The sequence below is a fragment of the Myotis nattereri genome (assembly GCF_964212035.1).
Source record: "Myotis nattereri genome assembly, chromosome: 8".
NCBI classification, from domain to species: Eukaryota; Metazoa; Chordata; class Mammalia; order Chiroptera; family Vespertilionidae; genus Myotis; species Myotis nattereri.
Window position 1 is genome coordinate 25,852,056 of NC_138083.1, and position 27,825 is coordinate 25,879,880.

At 40.9% G+C, this 27,825-nt stretch overlaps 1 protein-coding gene across 3 annotated transcripts in view; it reads left to right on the top strand.

Annotated features, from left to right (window-relative positions):
- The window catches only part of PAK5 (p21 (RAC1) activated kinase 5), a 287,427-nt gene that overhangs the window by 138,826 nt on the left and 120,776 nt on the right, over positions 1 to 27,825 (top strand). For all 3 annotated transcript variants that reach the window (XM_081097391.1, XM_081097390.1, XM_081097389.1), the window contains exon 2: positions 10,357 to 10,507. The gene's annotated coding sequence lies outside the window, so the exon portion shown is untranslated. The remainder of the gene's footprint in view (positions 1 to 10,356; positions 10,508 to 27,825) is intronic.

Below are 27,825 nucleotides of genomic sequence, written 5' to 3' on the forward strand. Positions count from 1 at the left end.
TTTACAACCAGTCGGTATTACATGCACTGACCACCAGGGGGCAGATGCTCAACACAGGAGCTGTCCCCTAGTGGTCAGTTCACTCCCACAGCTAACCTCTGTATCTGGCCAACCTCCCGCAGTCCCTCCCCCAGGCCGCCCGATCGCTGGCCAGGCTGAGGGACCCCACCTGTGTACGAATTTGTGCACTGGGCCTCTACTATGCATATAAATTCTTTGGTTAATCTCTTCCTGCCCCCCTGCTGTTCCCTCTGAGATTCTTCAATCTGTTGCATGCTTTTGTTCATCAGTTTATTTTGTTCATTAGATTCCACATATAAGTGAGATCATATGATACTTGTCTTTCTCTCACTGGTTTATTTTGCTTAGCATAATACTCTTTAGGTCCCTCTATACTACCTCAAAGGGGTAAAAGATCCTTTTTTACTGCTGCATAGTATTCCATGGTGTAAATGTATCACATCCTTTTCATCCACTCATCTACTGATGGGCACTTGGGCTGCTTCCAGATCTTAGCTATTGTAAATAGCGCTACTATATATTTAATAGTTATTTTGAAATAATTTTAGACCTGCAGAGAATTTTGCAAAAATAGTATAGTCCCCACACAGTCTTTGTCCATAATGTTAACATTTTACATAACCATATAAAATGATCAAAAATAGGACTTTCAAAATGTATAAGGCTATAAATCAGGAGTTGGCAAGCTTTTTCTGTAAAGGGCCAATAGTAACTATTTTAGGTGATTGTCACTACCACTTAACTCTATCATTGAAGCACAAAAACAGTCACAGACAACGTATAAACACAGGATAGTATCAGTGTTTCAATAAACTTTATATACAAAAATAGGTGACTGGCCATATATGACCCATGAGCTGTAATTTGCCAATTCATAATATAAACTAAGTGAAAGGCCTTACTTGGTTTTATCAGTTTTCCCATTAGTTCCTTTTCTGTTTAATCCAAGATCCCAAATTTCATTGAATTGTCATGTCCCCTTAGTCACCCTCAGTCTAAGACAGTTACTCATTCTTTTCTTATCTTTCCTGAACTTGATGCTTTTGGAGTATATTAATCAGTTATTGTGTAGAATATCCTTGAATTTTGATTTGTCTAATGCTTTCTCATGATTAAATTGTGACAATGCACAAATACAGCTGTATATGCATGAGTTAGTCTACATACATATCTGGGAGCTAGATATGCTCTTTGCTACTGGGATATCATTGATTTTAGGCTTGTTTCCTAACTCTGACTGCTAAACAAATCTAAAATCAATGACACCCCAGTAGCAAAGAGCATACCTAGCTCCCAGATTGAGATTTCTAAATCCCATTCTCCAATGAAAGGAACCAGGGCTCCTTGGAGGCATAGTTGATTCCGTGGCTGGGACAGGGAAAATATGAATTGCCCAGAATATTTATGTTGTCAGAAAGTAAGATAGCACTCACAAAAAGAACAAGAGCATGTCTAAAGGACACGTGAACCCATTTGAAAGAGTTCCCAATGGCCAAAACTGAGTCAAGTTGAGCAACAAAATATGTAATAAGTTTTGGATTATAACCCCTAGAATAAAATAAATATCCCCAATACTTGAAAGAATTCCAATTAAATACATGGAATTAAATAAATTCCAGTGAAAGAATGGGAGGAAATAAAAAATATCATTAGACAAATGCCGCCGTAATAATTGTTACAGACACAGTCCACTGAAGGTTGCTAAAACCAGTGGGCTAAGGTTTGTGGGGAACAAGATATTTACATTCTCTAAAGAGTTTGTAGGAAGGACCAAGTTGCACACCAAGGCTGGCTTCTGCTATCACCAAGCTTGGGATTGGGCCAGCAAAAGGCCCAAGGGACCCCAAGATCCTGCTTTGCCTGCCAGCTGTCTGCTACACTCAGTCCCTGAAAGAGCCTCTGCTAGTACTCGAGTTGCATGAGGAAGTTTCTCAGTGAGTCACCAGGTAGGGGTGAGTGGTTTTTAAGAGGTTGATGCAGGTTCCAACTCGGTGCCAGTGCTGGTTCTGAGGCCACTCAGCAAAAGTCCCCGGGAACACCAAGTCTAGTTGCCATCCATCAGGTGCCCACAGGAGGGTTGATGGGGTGGGGTCTCAGACAGTTATCAAGGTGAGGCCAGCAGAGTTTATCTGACCCAAACAGACCAAGATTTGGCCCTGTGACAGGAGGGATCTGCACCAGTCTGGCATGCATGGGAAAAATGGTCCCATCCTAGAGCCACACAACTCAGTCTGTCCCAGATTCTGCCGGTAGCCAGAGATTAGCAGGATGGTCCACCTGGAGTGGATCTCCTGTAAGGGGCAGACATTGGTCAGGCTTGCAGAGGGTGGGAGGAGTAGTCCCTGCTCCAGAGCCACACAACTCAGTCTGTCCCAGATTCTGCCCAAAATTTCTCCATAGGGAAGGGCCACCAGCAGTTGGGAGGATGGGGCTTCTTGGAGCCTGGAAAGCAGGTTTAGTGGATCTCAGTTTTACAGGAAAGTGAGGTGACTGGCCCGCCCCACAGCCACACAACTCAGTTACTGACACCACTGCGTCTGCTTGGACCTCTGCTTCCTCGTTCAGACAGCTGACTCCCCAACAACTGTGTGAGCTCCACAGGAAAGGATGACAGGGAGACCAGAGGGTGGGGCTAATGCAGTCCCCCAGGTTGATGCCACATGGAGAGGAGTGCTCTACCCAAGAAAGATGGTGTCTGCGATGTGGGAGAGGGACTCAGCACAGGGATCTTGCGGCTGATCCTTCAGCTCGCTCTCCAGCACCACAAACTCCCTTATCTTCTCAAACGATTCTAGTCCACTCTGCCCTTCCTCTGCCAGAGCCCAGGGTGAGTGGCTGTGAATAAGATTTTGTGTGCTGGCCTTTTAAGAGGGTGCTTGTGTCTCTAGCCAACTCCCATCTCTCCCTGATGGACAGAATTCCCACTGATTGCACAGCCAGGTGTTATGTGGGCACCTCTTTCTAACTCTGGTGCTCTCGGCTGGGGAGCCTGGCAAGGAGTTGAGACCCCACGCTCCTCTGGGGGAACCTCTGCAGCAGAGATAGCCCTTCAGAATCTCAACTACCTCCTGTGGGTGCAGGGCCAGCCCTTGTTGCATCTCTGCCCTTCCTACCAGTCTTGATTTGGCTTCCTCTGTAAATCCTTGACTATAAGGCTTGTTTTCATCTAGTAGTCAGTTGGTTATTCAGATTGATTATTGTATATTTTAGTGTTAATTCCAATAATGTTCTGGGAGATGAGGGTAGCTTCCATTTACTCCACCACTACCTTTGATCTCAAATTTCTCCTCATTCTTTAATAAATAAATATAAAGATGGTATTAAAAGGTTCCATTTCTTAAACAATCAAAGCAAGGAAGTTTAATTTCTCCTTGTTTTTTTTTTAAATACATTTTTTATTGATTTCAGATAGGAAGGGAGAGGGAGAGAGAGATAAAAACACCAATGATGAGAGAGAATCCTTGATCGGCTGCCTCCTGCACACTCCTTGGCCGGAATCAAACCTGGGACCTTTCAGTCTATAGGCCGACGCTCTATCCACTGAACCAAACCAGCTAGGGCTCCTTGTTTTAATGATACCTTCAGAATGGTATGTTCAAACCTTGTTCACTTTGTAAACAAACTTTTTGTGAATCTTTGCAACTACAGTTTAGCATATTTAACATGTTGATATGCCCATGTTGCAAAGCTTAAGAGGCTTTATAAAAGTCTGACTTCCTCCATACACATTATAGCTGAAGCTGCAGGGTATGGAGCAAGTCCTTGTGCATGAGGCTGGATCAGTGAAGACATGAGGGAGGGGCGTTAGAGAACACCTGGAAGCTATTGCTACTTTGGGATGACTAGCAAAACTGAACTGTAATGGAAATTGACTTCACAACACATAAATATGTCCCACTAATTACAGATCCAGAAGCACCCCTAACAAGTTTTTTTTCAGCTAGAGCCCCAGAATAGCTGTAGCCACCCCAACTCCATGCAACACCTAGAAAGTGTGATGTAGGAATTTGGAATGCAGAGACAGCTGTCTTAACCAGTTGTTGTTAAAATATCTTACATTTTCCCATATTTTAAAAATATATAACAGTGTGAACATTTTGTAAGGTTCTGCCCGGCGTTGATGCCCATGAACATGTGAGTGGCTTCATGATACATTTATCTCTGCTCCTTAACGTGCAGGAAAAATATCAGAAGCAAAGTCAATGAGGACATTGATGACAAATCAGTAGCTGAGTGTCGGCAATTCAAAGAGACCCTGAAATCTTACCCTTGAGAGAAGATTCTCAAATTTGCAAATAATCCTTAAAAAGATCATACTCCAGGACCAAAAACTTTAATAAACCTTTAAGCTATGAATTAATTTTTTTTTAGTCAATCAGGCCGGCTTTTTCTTGAAAGAGGCCTGTGAGGTTAGGGAGCCTAGGTTCTGTGGTTCATTCATTTGCTTATAATTCAGGTTCTGTTACTAATTTTTATCTACCTGAGCCCATGGACTTGATGTTCAGACCCCCACTTAGGAATCTTTGCTTTAAAGAGGGGAGTGATTATAAGAATGGACTCCATGGTAGCCCCTCCTCTGTCTGTCTGTCTGTCTTTCTCTCTTCCCCTGTCTCCCCACCATTCCTTTAGCTCCCCCTCTGTCTTTGGAAATGTAAGCTCAGCAGGATCAGCATGGACAGGTACAGATTCATTGAAGTGAAGATTAGAGACGCTTCATGTTCCAGAGATATCATCACCAGGTTTAGAGCAGTTATCTTTTACTGGTTTCTGTACCAGATTAACTTTAAGTTAATTTCTGTATAACTCAAACACGTAGGAATTAAAATAACTTTTCTGAACCTAAATGTTGTGTTGTGATTCAGAGTTTCTGAAGTTCTTACACACACATCATCTCCCTTAATCCTTTAAAAATTGGGTGGGTATGTGCTATCATGTGAGTACATGCTGTTGTCACCTTGGGTTCACAATGAGGAAGCTCAGATACAGAATGGTTTAGTCAATCAAGTTTCAAAAGCAAGTACATACCAATAGAGTTAGAACCTGGGGCAGCTAGCAAATAAAAATTTTAAGTGCCTTTTCTATTCAACCAGAAACCAGTATATCCACACTTAATTGTTCACTTGGTTTTTCAATACAAGGAACAGTTACTCCTAAAATGTAAGCCAATACGTTACAAACTGCTCTTCCGGATGAAAAGAGCATTAATGTGAGAGCATTACCTCTAGTTTACCATCCCAAAAGGCTAAATTCTTTCCTTGTCTCAAGGGGAATGTCTCATAGAGGCATGATAGCTAAACAGGGTATTTTCCTGTAGGAAGAGGTGAGATTGTTTTTAAAAATCAAGTTTCATTATTATTTGAAAAGAAAAACAAAATAGTTCTCAACCCATCTGCGAGGAAATCCACAGACAGCAAGTTCGGTAGGTTCCTAAGAAGGTTCCCTAGAGAGAATTCACTGTCGTGGACAAGTGCATAAATAATTACTGCAAAATGAAGTCCCATGTGTCACAGTTATCTTGTTCCGAATGGATCCATTTTGAGTGGATTAGGGTTTCGACTGCCCCAAAGTTATTATTCAAATTTTTAGTGTTTCTGTGATGTTGCTTTCTCCCATGGAAGCAGAACATACCTTATTCCAACCCTGAGGACAGAGGAAGGGATGCTGAGCTCTGGCTGTAAATATTTTATTATAGAGAGAGACAAAGATCACAGAGGGACAGGCAAGTAGCAGGAAACAAATGTGATGTTGTTTCCAATTCCTCGGAGGAGGTTTATATTAAACTGTCTCCGACGGCTTGTTCTCCGCTTGGCTTTTACTCTGTCAAACCTGGTAATGAAACCCTTTGTGTATCTAGGGTTTGCCTGTCAGAAGCGGAGCACAGCCTCTGGCTGAGGGTCTAGAGTTTCCCACATTGTAAAGTGTACACAAAGAGAAAGCTATTATAAAAACGGCACAGCGCTGAAGTAGTATTTTCAAGAAAGATGGTCCATATTAATTTCTTTTTGAAAGATTCCATTTTAGTAAGAATAATAAAAAGGTTAAAAGCTAAATTGTGTATTAGGTCTTCTCCATAAAACTCATTTTTTCTCCTCTTACCCCCATTGTGTCAGGGTTGTTGGAAGGCTTTAACCTAGACGGTTTAGCATCTGTCATGATTTTATACCCATTCTGGAGTTCATTTGGCCAGAACTCAATATTAATGAGGCCAAGGACAGAGCCTATTGAGAGAGAGAGAGAGAGAGAGAGAGAGAGAGAGAGAGAGAGAGAGAGAAGTCTTGTTTTTCTAACATAATAACGCAGACCACATATCAAACCTATCATTCACAAATTTGCATCTCTGAGTACAAAGGGAAGTGGATAAAAGGGTGAATATGCAACAAACATTTTAAGATTGCATGACTGATGGGCCCCATTTCATCCTGGGTCTATAACACCTTAAAATGTATCTGCATCAGATGTTCATCCTTGAATTGTGTGTGGGGGGGAAATGTGTGTCGGGTCTAAACCAGTGGTTCCCAACATGGGACACACACCCTACAGGGGGGCAATTTGATTTTTAAGGGGGGCAATTCAAGAATGAGTTATTAACAGTGAATTTTTTGCATTTCTTATTATTCTAGGGGCCTCATATACAGTATATAAATATATATTGTGGCATATTTAAGCATTTCTGTTCTCTATTATATGTTTTGAAACAATTTGCTATTTTTTCATATCACCTCATATTATTATTATTTTTTAATAATTTCTTCCTCAGTACTTCAACTGTCCTTTTGTTCTTTTATTTCTCTCTTTCATGGATGCCATGTTCTTTGAAAGCTTAGACCAAGTTAATGGCCTTTTAGGCTTCCTCCACATGAATAGAGTTCACTTTTTGAATAATAAGAATTATATGTCACAGGCTGGGGAAGGGGGCAGGACATCAGGATTTTAGAGATGCTTAGGTGGGGCATGACCTATAAAAGGTTGGGAACCACTGGTCCAAACTATTTTTACTTTATGGTTGATGGTAACTCTCTGTTCTGTCGTATGTAGTAGAATCTTAGAGTTTTTTAGTAATTTACCAGTGAGCCCAGTAATATATGCATATCTCAGAGTCAGGTGCCATTTGTAATGAAGTTCTTGTTTTTCTGTTTAAGCTGATGATCAAGGTGTCCAGTATTGAGGGGTTGGTTTATCAGAGAATCTATGGGGAAAAAATGTACAAAATGGCATAGACTTATGTATGAAGAAGTTAGTTGTGTTTCTTTGATAGGGATATCTCTGTTCTTATAACACACAAATCACAGCTCCGGAGATGCTTATTTTGCTGGTAAGTCAAAATGTGGGTGAAGTATAATTTTTTCAAATTATGCACAGGTGACAGGTCATGCTTTTAGGTTTTAAGAGTTAAACCAGTTATATAAAGTGCTTCTTGGGTTGCTTTGTAATTAATAAAAACAAGAGCCTACATTTTATACTATTCGTTATTGGCCAGGAACTTTACATAGGCCATTTTCACTTTATCTCCAAATGGTGTGCCTCTCCAGTTTTCAGATGAATTGCCCCAAACCATGCAGCTAGTATAAGTTGGAGCCACATCTGTCAATTCTAAATCTAACCCCTTTTTCATAAAGGTTAGAAATATTAAATATTGTTAACATTACATATGAAATTCAATTGGCATTTGCACCTCATATTAAGATGTACTTTATTAATAGCTTAAGAATGGTATAGCTATTATCTGAACACAGCCTCCTGAATACTCAGATTGCTATATTTTAAGTCAGTAGTGGCAATGAGGTTCTATCAGAGATATGTAGATAATGGTTTCTTAGTGGAATGTTTAAAGAGAAAAAAATTTGACAAGAGAGTTTTAATGATGATCTAGATAGATATTAAAGTAAGTTGATGGCATTTGATTTATTATTAACTTGGTTATTTATAGAATAAATAGAAAATTAAAAGTAATGCTAATTCTTGCAAAATAAGCTCAAACAAATATTGGTTAATTCTATATAAAGTGTAATAATAGTGTTATTAATAAAATATAAAAATAAGATGCATTCATTTCATTTTGTTTTTCTGGATCAAGATTATTTTTGTAAAATGTATTAAATTATGTTATTGTTATGCAGTAGACCCATATGGCTACATCAATCTTGAAATTGTATTTCTTGACAAGGTGACTTCTCTTCTGATATTCTGAAATATATGAAGAGACTATCATAGGACTTTAAAAGAAAAGTATGTCTATATTTTAGCTGATTTTGAACTAAGTTTTTATTTTGTTTCCAATTATAGTTGACATCCAATATTATATTAGTTTCAGGTTTATAGTATAGTGGTTAGACATTTATAACTTACAAAGTGATGCTCCCAATAAGTCTTGTTACCCACCTGACACCATACATCGTTATTACAATGTTACTGACTATATTGTCCATTCTGTACTTTCCATCCCAGTGACTATTTTGTAAGTGCAAATTTGTACTTCTTAGTGCCTTCACCTTTTTCACACATCCCCCCATCTGGCAACCCATTTTGAACTAAATTAAAAGCGCATTAGACTGAGCTTTCAGAATCACTCTCCTAAGATTTCTTGTTACGTACACACGACGTTGCGTGTAAGCAAGTCCTACTGATCTTAGCAATGGTAGTTTGACACATAGAACAGGCTTTTAAGAAGGTGATTTACTAACAAGTTCCTTTCCATGAACTACAAATAAATCGAGGTTAAATATAACCACTTTGCCATACTGAGAAGTAAACTTAATGGGAAAATCTTTGCAGACACTTTAAAACACAAATCTGCTTTAAAATTAGAATTCCCATGGAACTCTTAAATATTTTTAAATGCACTAGAAAGTAGATACTTAAAGCGTAAAGCCTTCATTTTTTATGTCACAGAGTATTGGCATTTTTGCAGAAAATGCCAGTCTGCTAAGTGTGTACATTGTGCCTACAGTTAACCGATGCATATAATAAAATAAAAGCAGGTCTTTCTTATTATGATCTAAGGAGAAAAATGGAACTGTCTCCTGGGAGCAGTTAGAGTTTTCCCATAGTGAATAGGTGGACTATAAACCTATAATTATTTTCGGGAAAGTTTCTGTGCACTTGTCTGAAAATTGGATGAGCAATGATTAATATCAGGAAGAAGAAAAGAACTAGGATCTGGAATGTGTCCTTTTAATAGGTTAGGAGAAAATAAGTGCTTTCAGTTCTTGGACCTTTTATAAACCCATAAAATCTGGATTTAGTCTCTTTCTACCCTATCCATAGTATTTGTTATTTACTCATTTAAATAGTAGTGCTGTGCTGAACTAGAAGCAAAGTTGGGAACTTATGGATCTACATATAACCTTGATTCAGCCAATGTGCATACAGTCTATCTTTATTATTTACTAGAGGCCCGATGCACGAAATTCATGCAAGAGTAGGCCTTCCTTCTCCTGGCTGCTGGCAGAGGCTTCCCTCTGGCACCCAGGACCCAGGCTTCCCTCACAGCCCCGGCTTCATCTGGAAGGTCGTCCAGAAGGACATCTGGTCTAATTAGCATATTATACTTTTATTATTCTAGATGGATTTTTATTTGCAAATTCACCTTCTCAGGTTATTTGCATGCCTGTGCTTTTTGTTGGTGATTCTGCTGTTTGAAATGGCTCCCTAGCCTAGTGCTGAAGGGTTGCCTAGTGTTCTAACTGAAAGGAGGCTGTGGTGTGCCTTACGGAGAGAATATATGTCTTAGATAAGTTTCATTCAGGCATGCATTATAGTGCTGTTGGCTGTGAGTTGAATGTTAATGAATCAACAATATATTAAATAAGGTGTCTTTCAAAAGAAACACACATAAAACCACAAACCAAGGTTATATATTGGTCCATTGATAGAAATTTAGGGGCCAGAGATGAGCAGAAACTTAATCCCAGTTTCCCCTAAAAGCAGTGGCTCGGTGTTTTTGGCAACTTCATAGAACATAGCTACTGCAGACAATGAGACGTGACTGTATTAAACATGTGTGACTGCAAGTCAGTGGACTAGGCCCCAGAGATTCAGGGACCAAGAGCACAGTTCCCATCCCCATGGGGCTCCCCATGTTGGAGACATGGACTCGCTGTGGGATAACTGGAGAAAGATGCAGGCAAGGTGCTGAGGAGAGTCTCACACTGCCTGGCTGCGGTCAGGTAATGATAGACAGAGCAGTAGCTGTACGCCAGAGGAAGTGATAGAGACAGTTTGGAAAGGATGTACAGCATGCAGGAGAATGTGCTGTAAATGAGGTCATATGTTTATTTTTAAACTGAGCATAATGTTGGCGGGGTTCTGACTCATGGAGGTACCATGTTGTTACAGAAATACACTGTGGCAAAATGCTTCCACCTCTTGCCAAAATGGACACGGGGGGAAAATGAAGAACACTGAAGAACTCCACCAAAGAGTTGCACAACGCAAATAGCAGCCACACTCCTCTGGAGTCCGATTCAGCCACAGCCATCGCAAAAAGGTAGGGGAATGCATTATGCTATCGGTTTGCCTTTTAAAATTTTATTGTAAAGTTTGCATATATACCACAATGGAATAGTATTCGGCCATAAAAAAGAAAGAAACTTGTCTGTTTATGACACTGATGGACCTTAAGAGCATTATGCTAAGTAAAATAAGTCAGACTGAGAAACACAAATACCATATGATCTCACTTAAATGTGGAATCTAAAAAAAAAAAAAATAATAACATTTTTAAAAACTGAACTCATAGATAACAGAGAACAGATTGGTGGATGCCAGAGGCAGGGGAGGGCATAAGGGGTGGGCCAAATGGCTAAAGGGGGTCAAAAGTTACAAGCTTCATAAAGTGAAGTATTTCCTGGTATGTAATATACAGTATGGTGACCATCTATAATAATCTATAATAATAAAAGCATAATATGTTAATTAGACCAGACAGCAGAACGACCTTCCGGACGTCCTTCTGGATGAAGCCGCTGAGACGGAGGCCAAGGCTGAGATGGTTAGGGGAAATCAGGCAGGCAGGCAGAGTGGTTAGGGGCAATCAGGAAGGCAGGTAAGCAGTTAGGGGCAGTTAGGCAGGCAGGTGAGTGGTTAGGAGCCAGCTGTCCCATATTGCGAGAGGGATGTCTGACTTCCGATTTAGGCCTGATCCTGGGCCTAAACCGGCAGTTGGACATCCCCCGAGGGGTTCTGGATTGCAAGAAGATGCAGACCAGGCTGAGGGACACCCTCCACCCCCCATACACGAATTTCATGCACCAGGCCTCTAGTAGTTAATAATACCAGGCTGTGTATTTGGAGGTTGCTAAGAGAGTGTATCTTAAAAGTTGTCATCACAAGAAAAAAAAGAGTTGTAACTATGTGTGGTGAGGGATGTTAACTAGACTTATTGTGATTACTTCACAGTATATACAAATATCAAATCGTTATGTCATACATCTGAAATAAACATAATGTTATATGTCAATTATATCTCAATAAAAAAAGAAAAATATGCAATAACAAACATGCAGAAAAGTACATTTATTTACTCAACAAATATTTATTGGGTGACTTCTATGTGCCTGCAAATTGTTCTAAGCACTAGGGATATGAGAGTGAACAAAAAAAAGGCAAGGTTGTGGCCTTGAAGGAGCTGACAGTCTAGTGGAAGGAGAAGAGTAAGTAAATAAATGCCAAAAAATTGGAAATCCATGCAGACATTAATAAAGTTTATTAACATGGTGAACAGATAATGAGATTTGGGGTGATTGGGGCTACTTTAGTTCAGGGGTCAGAGAAGGCCACTCAGATAATTTTGAGCTGAGAGTTGAATGATGAAGAAGAGCCAGCTGAGTCAAGGTGTGAAGATCGGACCCTTTATGTGCCGTGAACCAGGATCTGGATGGATATGTTCAAGGCTCAAAAAGCAGACCTGTATTGCTTTGAGATGGGATTTGCAGAAGCATGAGGTAGGAGATGACATTGGCAAGCCCTTGAGATGTGAAGTTCATTTGACTTCAAAGGAGATAGAACCCTTGGAGAGTTGTTAGCTGCCACCTACCTAAGAGATAATGCAGTTGGCTTAGGGACGTGTCGTTGGGGATAGATGGATTTCGAATATATTTTGCATCTACTTCAGGTAGGTTAAACTAGATAACTGCCAATGCTTTCTATGAATCCCCAACATAATTCTGATTGTCATATGATATGTATGCTGCTCATTTGTGTTTCAATATACAATACTCAAATGGTAATTTACTTTGCTGTTTGAAAGAACAGCTTATGGTGTATATGTTTGTGGCCTTGCTTTTGAAACTTACAGGGAGTTGATGTCAAATTGTGAAACGAAATAAAATTATTCCCTGAAACCTCGTGTTCTAGGCAAGTTGTCTTATAACACCTGGCAACTGGAGCCTTCCAGAAGCTTTTGCAACTCCTCTCCTCCTCATTGCCTGGTTTCTCACTTCTGAGAACATTGTTGCCCAGAAGAGGAGAGGTAGGCAGTGTGAAGGGTGTTCTTCCTGATAAGAAACCTGTGAGTAAGTATTTCAAGGACTAGAGCAGTGGTTCTCAACCTTCTGGCCCTTTAAATACAGTTTCTCATGTTGTAACCCAACCATAAAATTATTTTCGTTGCTACTTCATAACTGTAATGTTGCTACTGTTATGAATCATAATGTAAATATCTGATATGAGGGTGGTCTTAGGTGACCTCTGTGAAAGGGTCGTTCGACCTCCAAAGGGGTCGCGACCCACAGGTTGAGAACCGCTGGGCTAGAGGTTTAGACTTTAAGACTGAAACTTTATATTGGATTATTCCTAGGTGGGACATTGAGGGAAAAACTAAAATACTACTTAAAATTGGTGTTTTAAAAAGACAAGAATATGTGGATTTAACAATGTTGGCCAGAGAAACTAATCCCCCCCACAGTGAGGGCTTCCTATGCTGAAGTATGTGCCCATTGTACAAGAGGAGGGGTCAGAGGATAAGGAATTAGGTGATGACCTTAGCAGGTCGCACCAAGATTTTAATAATCCAGCAACCTTTGTTGGAACATAAAACAACCACAATGTTTTTGTTCAGAAAAATTTTCATAACTCAGCCAAACAACATTTTAAGAGCCCTGCTTTCCAGTTCTGACAACTTTCTGAAATAGCTGTAAATTGGGGTGCTATACCAACCCTCCCTCCCTTTACCCCAGACCCTATAAAAAGGCTTTGGTTGTCAGAAACCAGCCTCAGTGCAGCGATTCTACAGTGTCAGGCAATTGAAAAACATGTAAAGCTGTGATAAAGGCAAAGGATAAAGGATAAGGTACAGCAGGAAAAAGCAAGTCTGGAAAACATCAGAGAGGACTTGAGGCTTGCTGGTACAGCTCCCAGGGTCCTTTCTCCATCACACACTTCATTTTCTGGTCACGAACCACCGAAATACATGTGCGACACCTTCGTCTCAGGGGAGCCAAGGCTCAAGCTTACTGCGGGGCATTTCATATCTCACAGCTCCAATAGCTAAAAGCAGGCTTTGTGAATAGGTAAACAGGTTCAAACCATCAATCCATATAGTTTCAATAAACAGTGTAGACAAGCTGGTGCAGGATGCCTCTGGGGGAATTTGGGACTTTTAACAGCATATTGTAAATCACTAGCTGGTGCATTTCACTTCTGTCTTGGCCAAGAATCAATGCCATGGTTCCAGGTGCCCTTTAAGATAAGCACAGAGGTACCCAAGATCAACTGCAATTTAACCCTCTCTTCACATATTCAGAGAATTGAGCCATGTGAATACATCTGAGAAGACCTAAAAATGTTGTACCATATTCTTGATTGGTCTTGTCATATACTAGGTTGGATACAACCTTTTGATTAGCTGGGGAGATCATTAAAAGGCTAGGAAGAAGTAATTTGACTCTGGAGCAATAAGGATGAAATAAAACAGAAAGAGTAGTAGTGTCGTAGGTTGGATTCCATACAATCAGATGGTAAGACAAAATATTTAAATATTATTTGGAAGGTGATGCCAGTATGCTTTTGTAGGGAGTGGAGATGTGAGATGGAAAAAGAGAGGAGATAGAAAAGGTACATTGTCACTGTTGTAACCAAGAGGAGCATAACAACTCCCAGGTATTTGTCATCTACCATATATGTAGACCAAGGGGACTCCAGCAACCAGGGGAAGCTCTTAGGCAAAGAGTCCTGAGTATTTGCCATTGGAAGCCACCATCAGGTAAGCATGCACAGAAATTATAAATTCCAAGGGGATATGGGTGCAACACCTATAATTTCTGCTATAAGAAGTGTTACAACAACAATGCTGATAATCAAGATCATGTTACTAGAGCTGTTGTTTATTGAGTAACTGTAAGCCATGTGCTATACTAAATGCTTATGTGCATTTTATCATTTAATTCTTACTTGTTGAGCATTCACTCTATGCCAAGTTGAGGGAGGTGGGGATATATATCTTATCACTACAGTCCTGCAGCATATCCTATTATAGTCTTCAGTTTATAGATGAGCAGATAAGGTCAAGCAAGGTTATCCTATTTCTCTGGAATAACACATATAGGAAACAGAATTGGGATTCAAGCTCTGGTGTGCCTCCAAAATCATCCCTTGGGCATCATTGTAACCCTTAATTAAGTAATTAATTATTGATATTTATTCTGATTGAAGAGTTGGCAGTTGCTACTTATTTTTTTTCCCTATTCTCAAGGAGCTCACACATTTGTGGAAGAGAAAGACAGGAAAATGTGTAGTGATGTAAGGGCTATAATGGAAGTATGCTATACTAGTAGCTGTCAGTGGAATCAAGAAAGGGATGATTAGTTGGTGCTGCCTAACAAGGTAACACCATGACTTAGTGGCTCAAAACAATAAGCATTATTGCTTATGAGTCATGGGTTAAGTTGAGAAGGTCTCATCTGGCCAGGTTTTTGACAGATCTTAGCCAGGTTCACTCATCCATTTGCAATCAGCAGAACATTGGCTGGAGGACTGAATAGTCTACATGATTAGACATAGCTAAGCTCATTTCTCCAGCAGGCTCAGTTCTCCAGCAGACTAGGTTTCTTCACACAGTGGCCAAAGAAGGTTTAAGAGAGTGAACTAGCCCTAGAGAGTTTGGCTCAGTGGATAGAGCGTCGGTCCGAGGATTGAAGGGTCCCAGGTTTGATTCCATCAAGAGCACATACCTGAGTTGCTGGCTCAATCCGGGCCCTGGTTGGGGCACATGTGGAAGGCAATCAATCTATGTGTCTTTCTCACATTGAAGTTTCTCTCTGTCCCTTCCACTCTCTCTAAAAATCCATGGGAAAATATCCTCCAATGAGGATTAACGAGAGAGAGAGAGAGAGAGAGAGAGAGAGAGAGAGAGAGAGAGAGAGAACAAAAGTGTGCAAGCTTCTTGAGGCCTAAGCTTAGAACAATTACTTCTGCAGCATTGTATAGGCAAAAGAAATCACAGGGCTACCTGGAAATAGATTCTCCACCTCTAGGTGAGAGGAGCTTCAGGGTCACATTTCAGAAGGACATTGAGCAAGAAAAGGAAGATCTAGGTTGCAGTCTACCAAGAATAGAAACATCCAGATTGAAGTTCATGGGGTGAGTAGGTGTTCCCGAGCCAGAAAAAGTAGAAAGCCATGTAAGGCAAGAAAGAAAGTACGTTCAAACACAGAAACATAATGTCCCATAATGCTGTCAGGTGACTTGGCAATTAAGGCATATAGTGGTGAGGGAAAGAGAAGGGTCAAGCACCATGAGATAACAAGAAATATATAAAACTAGAGGCCTGGTGCACAAAATTCATGCATGGGCCTCAGCCCGGCCTGCACCCTCTCGCAATCCAGGACCCCTCGGGGGATGTACGACTGCTGGTTTAGGCCCAATCCCTGTGGGCCTAAACCGATAGTCGGACATCCCTCTCGCAATCCGAGACCGCTGACTCCTAACTGCTTGCCTGCCTGCCTGATCACCCCTAACCACTCGCCTGCCTGACCACCCCTAACCACTTGCCTGCCTGATCACCCTTAACCGCTCGCCTGCCTGCCTGATCACCCCTAACTACTCGCCTGCCTGCCTGATGGCCCCTAACTACTCTGCATGCATGCCTGATAGCCCCTAATTGCCTCTGCCTCAGCCCCTGCTGATGCGGCTTCATCCAGAAGGATGGCCGGAATGACATCCGGAAGGTCTTTGGCTCTGGTATAATTAGCATATTATGCTTTTATTATTATAAATGTACAAGAATTCAGGAAAATAAATGTTAACTTGCAGGCAGAATAATATGCTTATGAAAAGGTGATAAGCAAATGGAAAGATAAATCAGCGAATGGTTGGGTGGACAGATTACTGTACCAGTATGGTTAAGATTTTTCTCTTATGAAAGGATTTGTAGGATTTCATAAAGGAAAAGAGGGAGGAGAGATGGAGGGGAGGGATGGAAGAAGGAACTACCTTGGAGAAAAAAGTGAGTTTAAGAGGCAGAGCAGCATTGAGCAGACCGTCAAACTACATTGGGAACCCTGGGGAAGGTTGGAGGAGGGGCGTTGGAGATCAACCGAAGGACTTGTATGCATGCATATGAGAATAACCAATGGACACAGGACACTGGGGCGTGGGGGAGGCCGGGGAATGTCAAGGGGGGGGGGGAGGAGACATGTGTAATACTCTTTGTAATACTTTAAGAAATAAAAAATAATAAAATAAATGTGTTTTTCATCATAAAAAAAAAAAGAGTGGGTCTAAATGCAAGGATTTTCAGCCTCTGTGTTGGTGGCTTCAGGAGGGTAATGCAAAGGTGCAGATTACGTGATTAAGATCTTTCTGTGTGAGGCACCTTCCGTGAACAGGCTAAGCATAGTGAGTGGGTTTCTGTGGGAACCTATCAAGGATTTTTGCATTATGGTCCCATACTGAAATTCCAAGGCTCTGGACTCTCACAAGACCAAGTTTATGGGGCAGGTTTTTATTTGGGTCTGTGCACATGCAATTCCATCGGGATGTGTATGTGAAATGGTAATTTTCAGTTTATGGATTATTTTCACTCTGAGACTGAATTGTGTGAATTAAATAGGAGCCTTATTGTACAGTTTTCCTAAGTGACTTTTACTGTTCTCCTGGCCCTGCGTTTGAAGTATGATGTGCTCGCAGGTCACCAGGGGCAGCAGATTTTAGTGTGAGGCTGAGCAGACTGACATTAGCATCTCCGGCTCCCTGGAGTCAAAATGGGAGCTTGACTGCAGAAATAAATGCTGGCAAGACCCGCGAATGGAGAACCCGGGCCCAAATAGCCACTGTTGTTGGAAATGTTGGTGATTCTTTGTTCGCTATTTCTAAAAAGTGAGATAAAGATGGCACTTTTTAAAGAGGTAAAGTAAACAAACAAAAACACATAGCTAAAGGTAAATAAAAGTTAAAGCCAATAGCAAAGATACAAAATCCAGTGAACACTTTCTAGGAACCTAATCATTGATTAGTTTATTAGTTCTTCTTTGGAGAGCATATGCCTTCCCATTCCATTTCCCCACCTCCCCTCCAAAGATAACCATTATCCTAAGTTTGTGTCAATTCCTGGCTTAAAAAAGAAGCAAACATGAACATGTTATTAATTTTTGCTTCCTTTTGAGCTTTATGATAATGATCTCATATTCATATAGTTTGCAGATTTGCTCATTTCACTGAACACTTACGTGTCTAAAGTTCACCTATGTTTCTACATATAGCTGTAGTTCATGTTTCAGCTAAATAATATCCCATTGTGTGACTATATCACAATTTATTTATTCTCCTGTAAATAGACATTTCTATCGTTTCCATTTTCTGTATTATGAAAATACTATGATCATTTGTTTTTATATCTCCCAGTGCCCGTGCAGCTGTTTTTCAGGTTTACATAGACAGAAAGGGGTTGCTAGGATATGAGATAGGGCAGGTGACCAATCATCCCAGTTTTCCTAGATCTGAGGAGTTTCCTAGTTTCCAAGATATTTAGTGCTGAGTAGTCACCATAAATAAGTGTGTGCTCAACTCTTTCCCAAAGACATGGTAGCAATTTACACTCCCAACCAGCAGTAGGTGGGAATTCCCCTTGAGAGCCATTCGCCCTGTGCATGGCGTTCTCAATATCTGAATTTTTGCCACTCAATTGAGTGTGAAATGGTATCTCACCATGACTTGAGTTCCCTGGTTGCTAATGAGGTTCTGTATCTCTTCGCATTTTGTTCTCCTTTTGTGTTATCTTCCCTGTGAAATAGCTTCTGTGTCGTCTTTCTGTTGGGCTGTTTTGTCAGGCACATCGTATGCACCTCTCATGCTCCCCTGGCATCACCGGCACCTAGAACAGGGTTTGTCAACAGTAGCACTAACGACGTTTGGGACGGAGTAATTTTTTGTGTGGGAACTATCCTGTGCATCATAGGATGTTTAGCATTATCTTTGGTTTCTCCTCACTACTTGCCAGTAGCTTCTCCAGTTGTGACAACAAAAAAATATCTTTATTCATATGTCGCCCTGGGCGACAAAATTGTACCTGGTTGAGAGCTGCTGACAAAGATCCTTAGCAGCTTGTCCTGTGAGAGAGAGCAGTAAAGCAGATGCATTCCCTCTCCGTGTTTCTCTCTGATGGCCCATTCCAAGGCGTATGTCCCTATACAGCAGTGGTTCTCAACCTTGGCTGCACATTAGAATCACCTGGGAATCTTTTTCAAATCCTGATTTCTGGGCCCCATCTTCCAGAAATTCTGTTTTTTTGTTACTAATGTTGTGGCCCCACCCCATAACAAAGAAACAGAATTTCCGGAGGATGAGGCCCAGAAATCAGGATTTGAAAAAGATTCCCAGGTGATTCTAATGTGCAGCCAAGGTTGAGAACCACTGCTGTACAGCGTGCCTAGAGGTGTCCCATGTCGTTTAGCAGATGCATTTGATGGCCTACTGACTGTGTTTCTTCATGTCTTAGGCAATGCCGTGGTCAGGATAGTAACACATCACCTTGTTTTGCTTTCTGTCCTTCCCTGCCTCATTTCCTTTCTTGTCTTTCTCCAACCTTAAGATTGCATATTCTAGTTAAAGCATTAGCACTTAATGCTTGCCTCCCGGTCCGTTTCCTAGGGAAACTGAGCTAAAAGAAATGGTTGTAGAAAGGATACCCTGTGGATTTTGGAACTGATTTACTAACCTGTCCGAAAGCGGTAGTGACCACAGTGTGTGCGTGCACGCACGTGAATGGGTGGTAAATTGGAATGAAACAGCATCACAATTATTTAAGCTCTCACCTGTAGTAAATTGAGATAAGACTTAAGTGGAAGGTCAGGTGCTGGGAGGTCTAGTAGCTGCAGTTTACAATGAATATAAACTATGAATATAAATGATCATTGCAATGATGATTGTGGAGTAGGGTGACTACTCTCCTCCTTTCTTTTGACCTACAACAAAAAAGTTAGGCGGAGGGTAGTTAATTGCCAACTTCAGGCCTGCTCTGAAAGCCAGAGGTCATCTGTGGCAGCTTTTTATTTAAATTGAGGTAACAGGGGTTTACAGCGTTCAGATGTACAACATTATCATTTGACATTTGTGCTTTCCAACAAAAGGTGGTAGTTTCCATCCATCACCATACTCTATGGCAGCTTTGAAAGAGATGTGTCTCTGGTCATTCCAGGGCAGACTGTGATGAAATCCAGGCCCAGGATCCACTTTAAGGTTGGCAGAGCTGCAAAGGAGACCGCACAGCTTTCTAAGGTCTCCTATGTCAAACTCGTGGCCCTGACAAGGATGCTGAGACCTAGGTTGAGTTCATGGGCTCAATGATATTGAGAACCTTGAGTTCCTAAATTCCCCTAAACCATCTTAGAAGACAGGAGCAATGCTTTCTCCCCTGACAGAGGAACAGCCTCCCTCACCTGATGGCTTAAGAGTAGGTGCCTCATAAGATGATTCTTATTCTCCTTAAGACATTTTATGCTACTCCCAATTGCTCCAAAAGAAGTATCTCAGCAGAAGAAATATCATATCAGCCCTTGTCCAGGAAGAAGTTGCTTACCCATTGAAAAATGGAAGTACCTGGCTGATATGTGCCATCAGAGCCCACATGAGAGTGGACTTGGAATGTATTTGGGGGAAGGCAAAATATACTAAAGATGGGTCAGAGATGATTTATTGATACAGGGGCCCTCACTCATAACTCAAGATTCAATCAATTTGTCAATGACACTTGATAGTTTTTTAGGATGGTTATTTGAAGCCTGTATGCTTTGATAACCCATAGCAAATGGAGAAGACAATTCCACAACTTCTTTGACACAGCCTTGAGAAAGGGGTCAGATGGCCTAGGGAAGAGAGTTAGAATGATGTTAGGATGGTTTTAGGTACAATCTCAGAACCTATCACTTGAGTATGTGCCTAACTGACTATGCAGGCCCAGAGGACACTTCATTCCTCAAAACAGTAAGGTGTTCTCTGGAGAGGGCTGTTGGCTCCTTTGAAAAACTAAAGGCTGTCATCAGTAGATGTTTAGAGATGCTGGGAGTTGAGCTTCCTGGTATTGCTGGGGTGAGCTTCCTAGTATTGCTACTCAGAGACTGAGTAGTAGCACTACTGTTAGTGATAAAGCAGACTTTACTACCATAATCGGTAGCAAATTTAAAGTGCCACTCAGGGTTCCCTGGAGTACAAAGATCAACAATGGCTCAGAGAGCCTGGAAATCTTTGCAACAAAATAATTGTATGGCTGATTGGGATGCTGCACAATTTGAATAATCAGAAGAGAAAAAAAATCCAGAAAATATGACCATGGAATATCCTTGTCCCTTCCCAAGTTCCCACATCTAACTCACTTCACAGATGGCAAAGGAATCACGACAGTCAGCTCATGTTCATCTTTATTCCATTTTTAGTAATTTTTACACTTTATACATTATTATTTTGTGTTTATCTGCTACTTATAAGACACAAAGTACCATGATGTAGAAGCCAGTTTGTTAACTTTTATTATTGGTGATGTTTTTCCTTGTGTGGTAGCTAATGCTTGATTATATATGTGGGAATCCTTAGGGCCTAAATTGGGGATGTTTTTATGGAGAGTATTGCTTTGTTTCCTATAAATAGAGTCAGGGGTAACTTTCACCTTCTTTCAAAGTTCCATTCCAGGTCCTGTCTCTCAGGCTTGCTTAATTGCCCTGCCTTACTTTGGGAAGGGTCTAAGGCCAGGTCTCTGGATTAGTGTTGTTATCGCCATGTTCCCTTAGGTCTCTCCTGCCTTTTGCATTAGTTTATTCTCTCAATGGGTTCTCCGGTTCCATTTCTCTCTCATGTATTTAGGTGGGTCAAGGGATGTTCAGATAGTTCCTTGACAATCTAGTGACCTAATTTTTCATTTTAAAAATGTATCCGGGATATATTTGTATTTTAGCATAAGGAATCTTCAGATTATCTAGACTGCATAATATCAAAATGAAGTCACTTTGGCTCCCTCCTAACATCTTTGGCAGCATGAAAATTACTAAATGCAGTTAGAAACTGCCCAGTGCACCAATCATAATGGAATTGGGTTTGGTCCAGGAAGTATTTAATTGAACAGATCAGAAGGACTGCTTTTCTCACTGTCAAATATCCTGCTCACATGGTTAATAGATTTTATCAGAATGCTGAGCCTGTGGGTGCATATCCTGAGTGAAGTTTCCCCAGTGAAGCAAGCTCAGCTGGCTCTTCTTTCCATGCATTTCCTCTTGGACATTTAATGCTGAGACTCAACATATGCTGAGCTGTCCCTCTTACTTCAGCCTTTGATTGGAAGCAGGCTAGTCTATAGTACTTTTTAGAACAATCTCCTCATATTTCATACTTTGAGATCTAAAAAGACAACTTCTTAACAAACACTCTCATCTTTGGTATTGCCAAGTTCCTGTATTTTCAATGAGAGAAATGTGAATGAACTTGACTGACAAGTCATGGCGTTCTCATGCCCACAGAGACCAAGCAGTATAAAAAGCAGTAGGTGGTGGTGGGAACTGTGTAAACAGGGAAAGCTATGCCTTTCGAAATGCAGTGGCACTTAACCCAAGTCTGTTATTTCTCGATGGGAATGTAGCGCAGGTTGACTAGATGTCTAATTTTTTTAAAGAGAAACTAGAAAGCTGGATTTTTTGATATTATATCTGCCATTTTTTAAACATTGATTTATTTAAAATAAACAAAAATATTCAAGCAACAAAAAACCCGATTGTGTAATGAATCAAAACACATTTGTAGGCAACCTGCAAACTTAATTTACCCTGCAGACAGGTTCAAATAAACGACATGTAGCTTGCGATTGATGAGTTTCAGAAAGTAAATCCTATCTGCATGGCAATTTGATTATTGTGTGTCAAAGAAAATAACTTTTATGTCTTTTTTTTTTTTTTTTTTTTAATTAAATCTTTATTGTTCAGATTATTACATTTGTTCCTCTTTTTTCCCCCCATAACTCCCCTCCTCCCAGTTCCTGCCCCACCCTCCGCCCTCACTCCCCACCCACTGTCCTCATCCATAGGTGCACGATTTTTGTCCAGTCTCTTCCCGCATCTCCGACACCCCTTTCCCCCCCAAGAATAGTCAGTCCATTCCCTTTCTATGTCTCTCATTCTATTATAATCACCAGTTCATTCTGTTCATCGGATTATTTATTCACTTGATTCTTAGATTCACTTGTTGATAGATGCATATTTGTTGTTCATAATTTGTATCTTTACCTTTTTCTTCCTCTTCCTCTTCTTAAAGGATACCTTTCAGCATTTCATATAATCCTGATTTGGTGGTGATGAACTCCTTTAGCTTTTCCTTATCTGTGAAGCTCTTTATCTGACCTTCAATTCTGAATGATAGCTTTGCTGGATAAAGTAATCTTGGTTGTAGGTTCTTGGTATTCATCACTTTGAATATTTCTTGCCACTCCCTTCTGGCCTGCAAAGTTTCTGTTGAGAAATCAGCTGACAGTCGTATGGGTATTCCCTTGTAGGTAACTGAGTTTCTTTCTCTTGCTGTTTTTAAGATTCTCTCTTTATCTTTTGCTCTTGGCATTTTAATTATGATGTGTCTTGGTGTGGTCCTCTTTGGATTCCTTTTGTTTGGGGTTCTCCGCGCTTCTTGGACCTGTAAGTCCATTTCTTTCACCAGGTGAGGGAAGTTTTCTGTCATTATTTCTTCAAATAGGTTTTTAATATCTTGCTCTCTCTCATCTTCTGGCACCCCTATAATTCTGATGTTGGTATGCCTGAAGCTGTCCCAGAGGCTCCTTACACTATCCTCGCATTTTTGGATTCTTTTTTCATTTTGCTTTTCCGGTTGGGTGTTTTTTGCTTCCTCGCATTTCAAATCATTGACTTGATTCTTGCGCTCCTCTGTTCTGCTGTCGGGAGTCTGTATAATATTCTTTATTTCAGTCAGTGTATGCTTAATTTCTAGTTGATTCCCCAATATAACATCGAGGGTCTCATTAGTTTTCTTGTAGATCTCATTAAGTTTATCGGCGGCTTCTAAACAGTTCTTGAGAGACCTTAAAAGTGTGGTTCTGAACTCTAGATCTTCCATTGACAATTTTGTCCTGTTTCTTTGTCTCCGCATTTTGTTATGTTTCCTTGGTGCACCCCCTAGTGGTCTTTGTGCGCAGTCTTATAGTTAAATCTTGTAGCTAATTCCAGGGAGGGTTTGACCTCCAGGCCAAGTGGCTATGAGAATCAGCTGTGTCAGCAGTGAGAGAACTTCTGTCCTCTAGGGAGGTGCTAATCTAGCCTTTGCCTGAGGCTATCCGGCAAATGCCTTTGTGCAGGGCTTGGGCGGGGCGGGTCGCACAGGATCAATAGGGTGGGCCGGAGAGAGCAGTGATGGCGGCTCTCAGTCCTGTCCCCAGGGGCTCTGCCTCTCTGAGTCCCAGCACCCGCTGCAAAGCTCGGAGAGAAAGCTGCACTCGCTCTGACCGAAGCCAGGCAGTCCCTCTTCTCCCGTTTGAGTCTGGGTCCCTAAAGACTCGCCCGGATCTGGAGCTCAGAGTCTGCGACTCCCTCCCGATTGAAAACGCCAACCGCGCCCTCCGCCGCCAGCCCGCTCCGCGCGCGCGCACTCCGCACCTCAGAATTTGACTTCAGCACTGCGCCTCCTCTGAGTGTCCGTATGCGTTTCTCTTTCCTCCTAGTTGTAGGACTTCCATTCAGCCAGCGTTCCAGTGGTTTTGGGTGATGTCCGTTCTGTCTTTTAGTTTCACTTTTGAAGTAGTTGTTCAAAGCAGCAAACTCCGGCGTTAACCTATGCCGCCATCTTGGTTCTCTCAACTTTTATGTCTTATTTTTGCTTTTGCTTTCTGGGTTTTTTGCTTGGTGTTTTTTTTCTCCTTAGTAAAACTTACAAGCCTAATGGATACTATATTGACTAAAGCTACAGGCACAGCAAACATTCTGTGTGTGTAACATGGAAACAACTTAGCCTCTCAACAAAACTACGCTATGACTCATCCGTAGACCCCCTAGGTTTATATCCAAGAAAAATGAGTGCATAACGAATCTATTTATAACAATCCCAAACTGAAAAAAAGCCAAATGTTCAACAACAAAAGAATGATAAAGAAATATTGGTTTATTCATTCAATGGAATACCTGCAACCATAAAGAGAGCACACTATTGATACAACACCATGGATGAATCTCACAGACATTATGTTGAGCCAAAGAAGCCAGACACATAAAAGTATGTATGTGTGACTCCATTTGCATGGCATTCAAGAATAGACAAAACTATATTGTGGTTTGAAAACTGGAAAAAATACTAGTTTATGGTGCTAGAACTTTAGAGGGTGCACAGAAGATTTGTAGGGTGTGGGCAGTGGTCTGTCTCGGGAGGCAGGGGATGGTTTGATGGCTGTAAACAGTGCAGTGGGGATTTCTATATTCTATGTGCAATAAATAGTACATAAATAACTCAATGGGCAGCCATGGTTGGTACAGTGAGTTTGAAGCTCAGGGATGACCTCTGAGCAACTTAAAGGAGGTTTCCAAGCATCCCTGTTATCACAGGTGTGAGAGAACTGGGAGCTTGAAAGTTGGTTCTTCCCATTCTTCCCCAGCATGCAATGTCTCCATGGCAAATACACATGTGTATGGAGATGAAGGCATTCTGCTTCCTCTTTCTGGCTGGCATGATAGTCCAATTTGTCCAAGTCTTCCAGGTTCTCCACGTATGAAATAGGAGTTCTTTTAACTATCATAGACATGTAGAGCTTTTTAGAAACCCTAAAAACTTGAAAGAGTGGAGCTTTGGGGAGCTTTACTGTTTATACTGGTCCCATACCTTTCCCTGCAGTATCCCAATCTCTGCACATTAAAAAAAAATCATAGCAGACAAACCTTTTTCCCTTCATTTACATAGATATTTCTTTAAAGTTCTCTAAATAGACTTAGGGGAGGAAAATAGGTACCACAGTCTGTTTCTCTGCTACTTCTCATGCCCCAGGACAAGTGCAGCCCCAACAGGAAGCAACTGGGATGGACCATCAGAGATCCCAGCCTGTTTGGCACCTGCTCTTCATGGCAGAATGTGGGCCAAGGAGAAAGTGTCTGCAGTGGAAACCAAAGGAGTAACTGAAGAAGTGGAAGCATGTGCTGAGCCCTTAAGCCTGTAAAGGCTTTTAAGGACACAGTCAAGACTGTGCATTCCAAACACGTGTAGGTGGTCCTACTTGCTTATTGCAGCTTCTTGCTTACGTGGCATGAAATATGAGAGCCTGAGCTCTGGTTGAAATACAGGGGACACAGAGAAGGCTGTTGTGTTGTCACAGCCCACGGCTGACACTCTCACCTCTTCCTATTGGCTTTGTTCCTAATGGAAAGTTTTAGTCCTGTCCTCCCAATAGTGCTCAAAACATAAAACTACTCAGAATCTCTAGAGAGCACTTACCTTGCTCATCTATAACTTAAGAAAAGATAGGGAAAATTAGAAGATGGTTTCGTGTCAAATTCCAATTATTTTATGTGTGTGTTTTAAAGGCACATTAAATTTCATGACAGTAACCTTCATGGGAAGTTTGGCATTTTATTTTATGAAATTTTCATTTGGCAGAATCAAACATACCTGACCTGGGAGTCAGGTGACCTCAGTCATTTTTGGCTGCCCCTCCCTTTCAGGCTGCAATGCAGTGTTGAGCTCCCTTCTTAATGTTTCCAAGGACAGAGTGAATCAAAGTGAAAACACCTCCTCTGCTTATTCCTAAGAAAGTGGAAAGTGTGATGTCAGTGGAAAGTATGATCATTATTACCCCTGTGCTTAGGAAGCATAGCAAATGTCATGTCTGCAAACATTTCTTGGATGAAGTTCTTTTTGATTTTTGCAACTAGTGTTTTCATTTCTATTGGAAAGGGAAGTGAATGTCTTCAGGTGTGAAAGGATAACTAAAGAGCATGGATTTTAATGGGGGAAGAGGAGATATACAGCTTCTCTTTCTGGCTGCCCAAATGGCACTAAAATCCATGGAGATGTTTTATTTCTAAAATAGAAATTAGTATCTACCACCACGATTTACTTAAGAGGAGAGTTATAAACTTCAAAAGAAATCATATGTGAAAGGCTGTAGAAGTAGAAAGTGGGGACGTGCAGCTAGGGTTTAGACAATTTTTTTCTTCTCTTCTTAGAAAGGTTTATAAGCAATCTGTTGACATTCTGAAAAGATTAATCAAGCCACTTATCCAACTCGCCATACTATTTGATTTGATATCTTCTTTTATAAATCCAAATAATAGAGTAAGTAGCAAAGGCATTGCGCATGTCAATTGATCACAATGGTCAAACAGTTCTCACCTCATGGGCTATTGTCAAGCACTTGGAGACGCTTGATGGCCAATGTTTAATTGTATCAATGTTGGCTCTCACTTGTAAAAACATAATTTATTGTTCAAACCAGGATAAGTTTGAGAATAAATGAGAGAGCTATTAATATTTATTCCCAGATAAAGTAGGACTGTTCTGGGCCAACAAATATTGTTTAAAAGCTTCCCTTTTAAGTCAACTCATAATTATGTCTAATATGCTTTAAGCACTAAGCTAAGTGTGAGAAAGATTTTAAAAACCCACAGTCAAACTAAGTGTATACCATGGTTCTAGTCTTCAAGAAGCCATTGTCTATATGGCAAGAGAAAGCTTATGAAATTCAATGATGCAAAAATAACAAATGAAAGGCATCATGTTAGCAAGTGTTGGATTGAGTGGGGTAGAAGTTAGGAGACTTAGACATGAATATGAAGACTCAGACAACCTTGAGTCTCTGAGGAACTTTTCTGGGAGGGGAAGACTTTCACTGGTTGGGGAAGACTTTCACTGGTTGGAGAAGACGGGTGGAGAAAGCAGGCTGGGAGGCATTGCAGGCAAACAGAATAGCCTGGATAAACACAAAAATAGCTGGCTTTCCATGGCTGTGTATAAAAGGCAGAGGGAAGAGGGCTATAAAGGAATTTTTAAAAGATAAAATCTATTCTTTCAACAAATATTTATTGAGCACCTCTAATATTATAGGCAATATCCTAAATGCTAGGGATTTAGCAGTGAACCAAGCAAAATCCTCACCCTTGGGGGGCATATCCAAAATCTGCATCTCACCCTAGCTGGTTTGGCTCAGTGGATAGAGTGTTGGCCTGCAGACTGAAGGGTCCTGGGTTCAATTCCAGTCAAGGGCACGTGCATGGGTTGCAGCTCAATCCCCAGTGTGGGGCCGACCAATCAATGATATTCTCTCATCATTGATGTTTCTCTCTCTCTCTCCCTCTCCATTCTTCTCTGAAATCAATAAAAATATATTTTAAAAATAAATAAATAAAATCT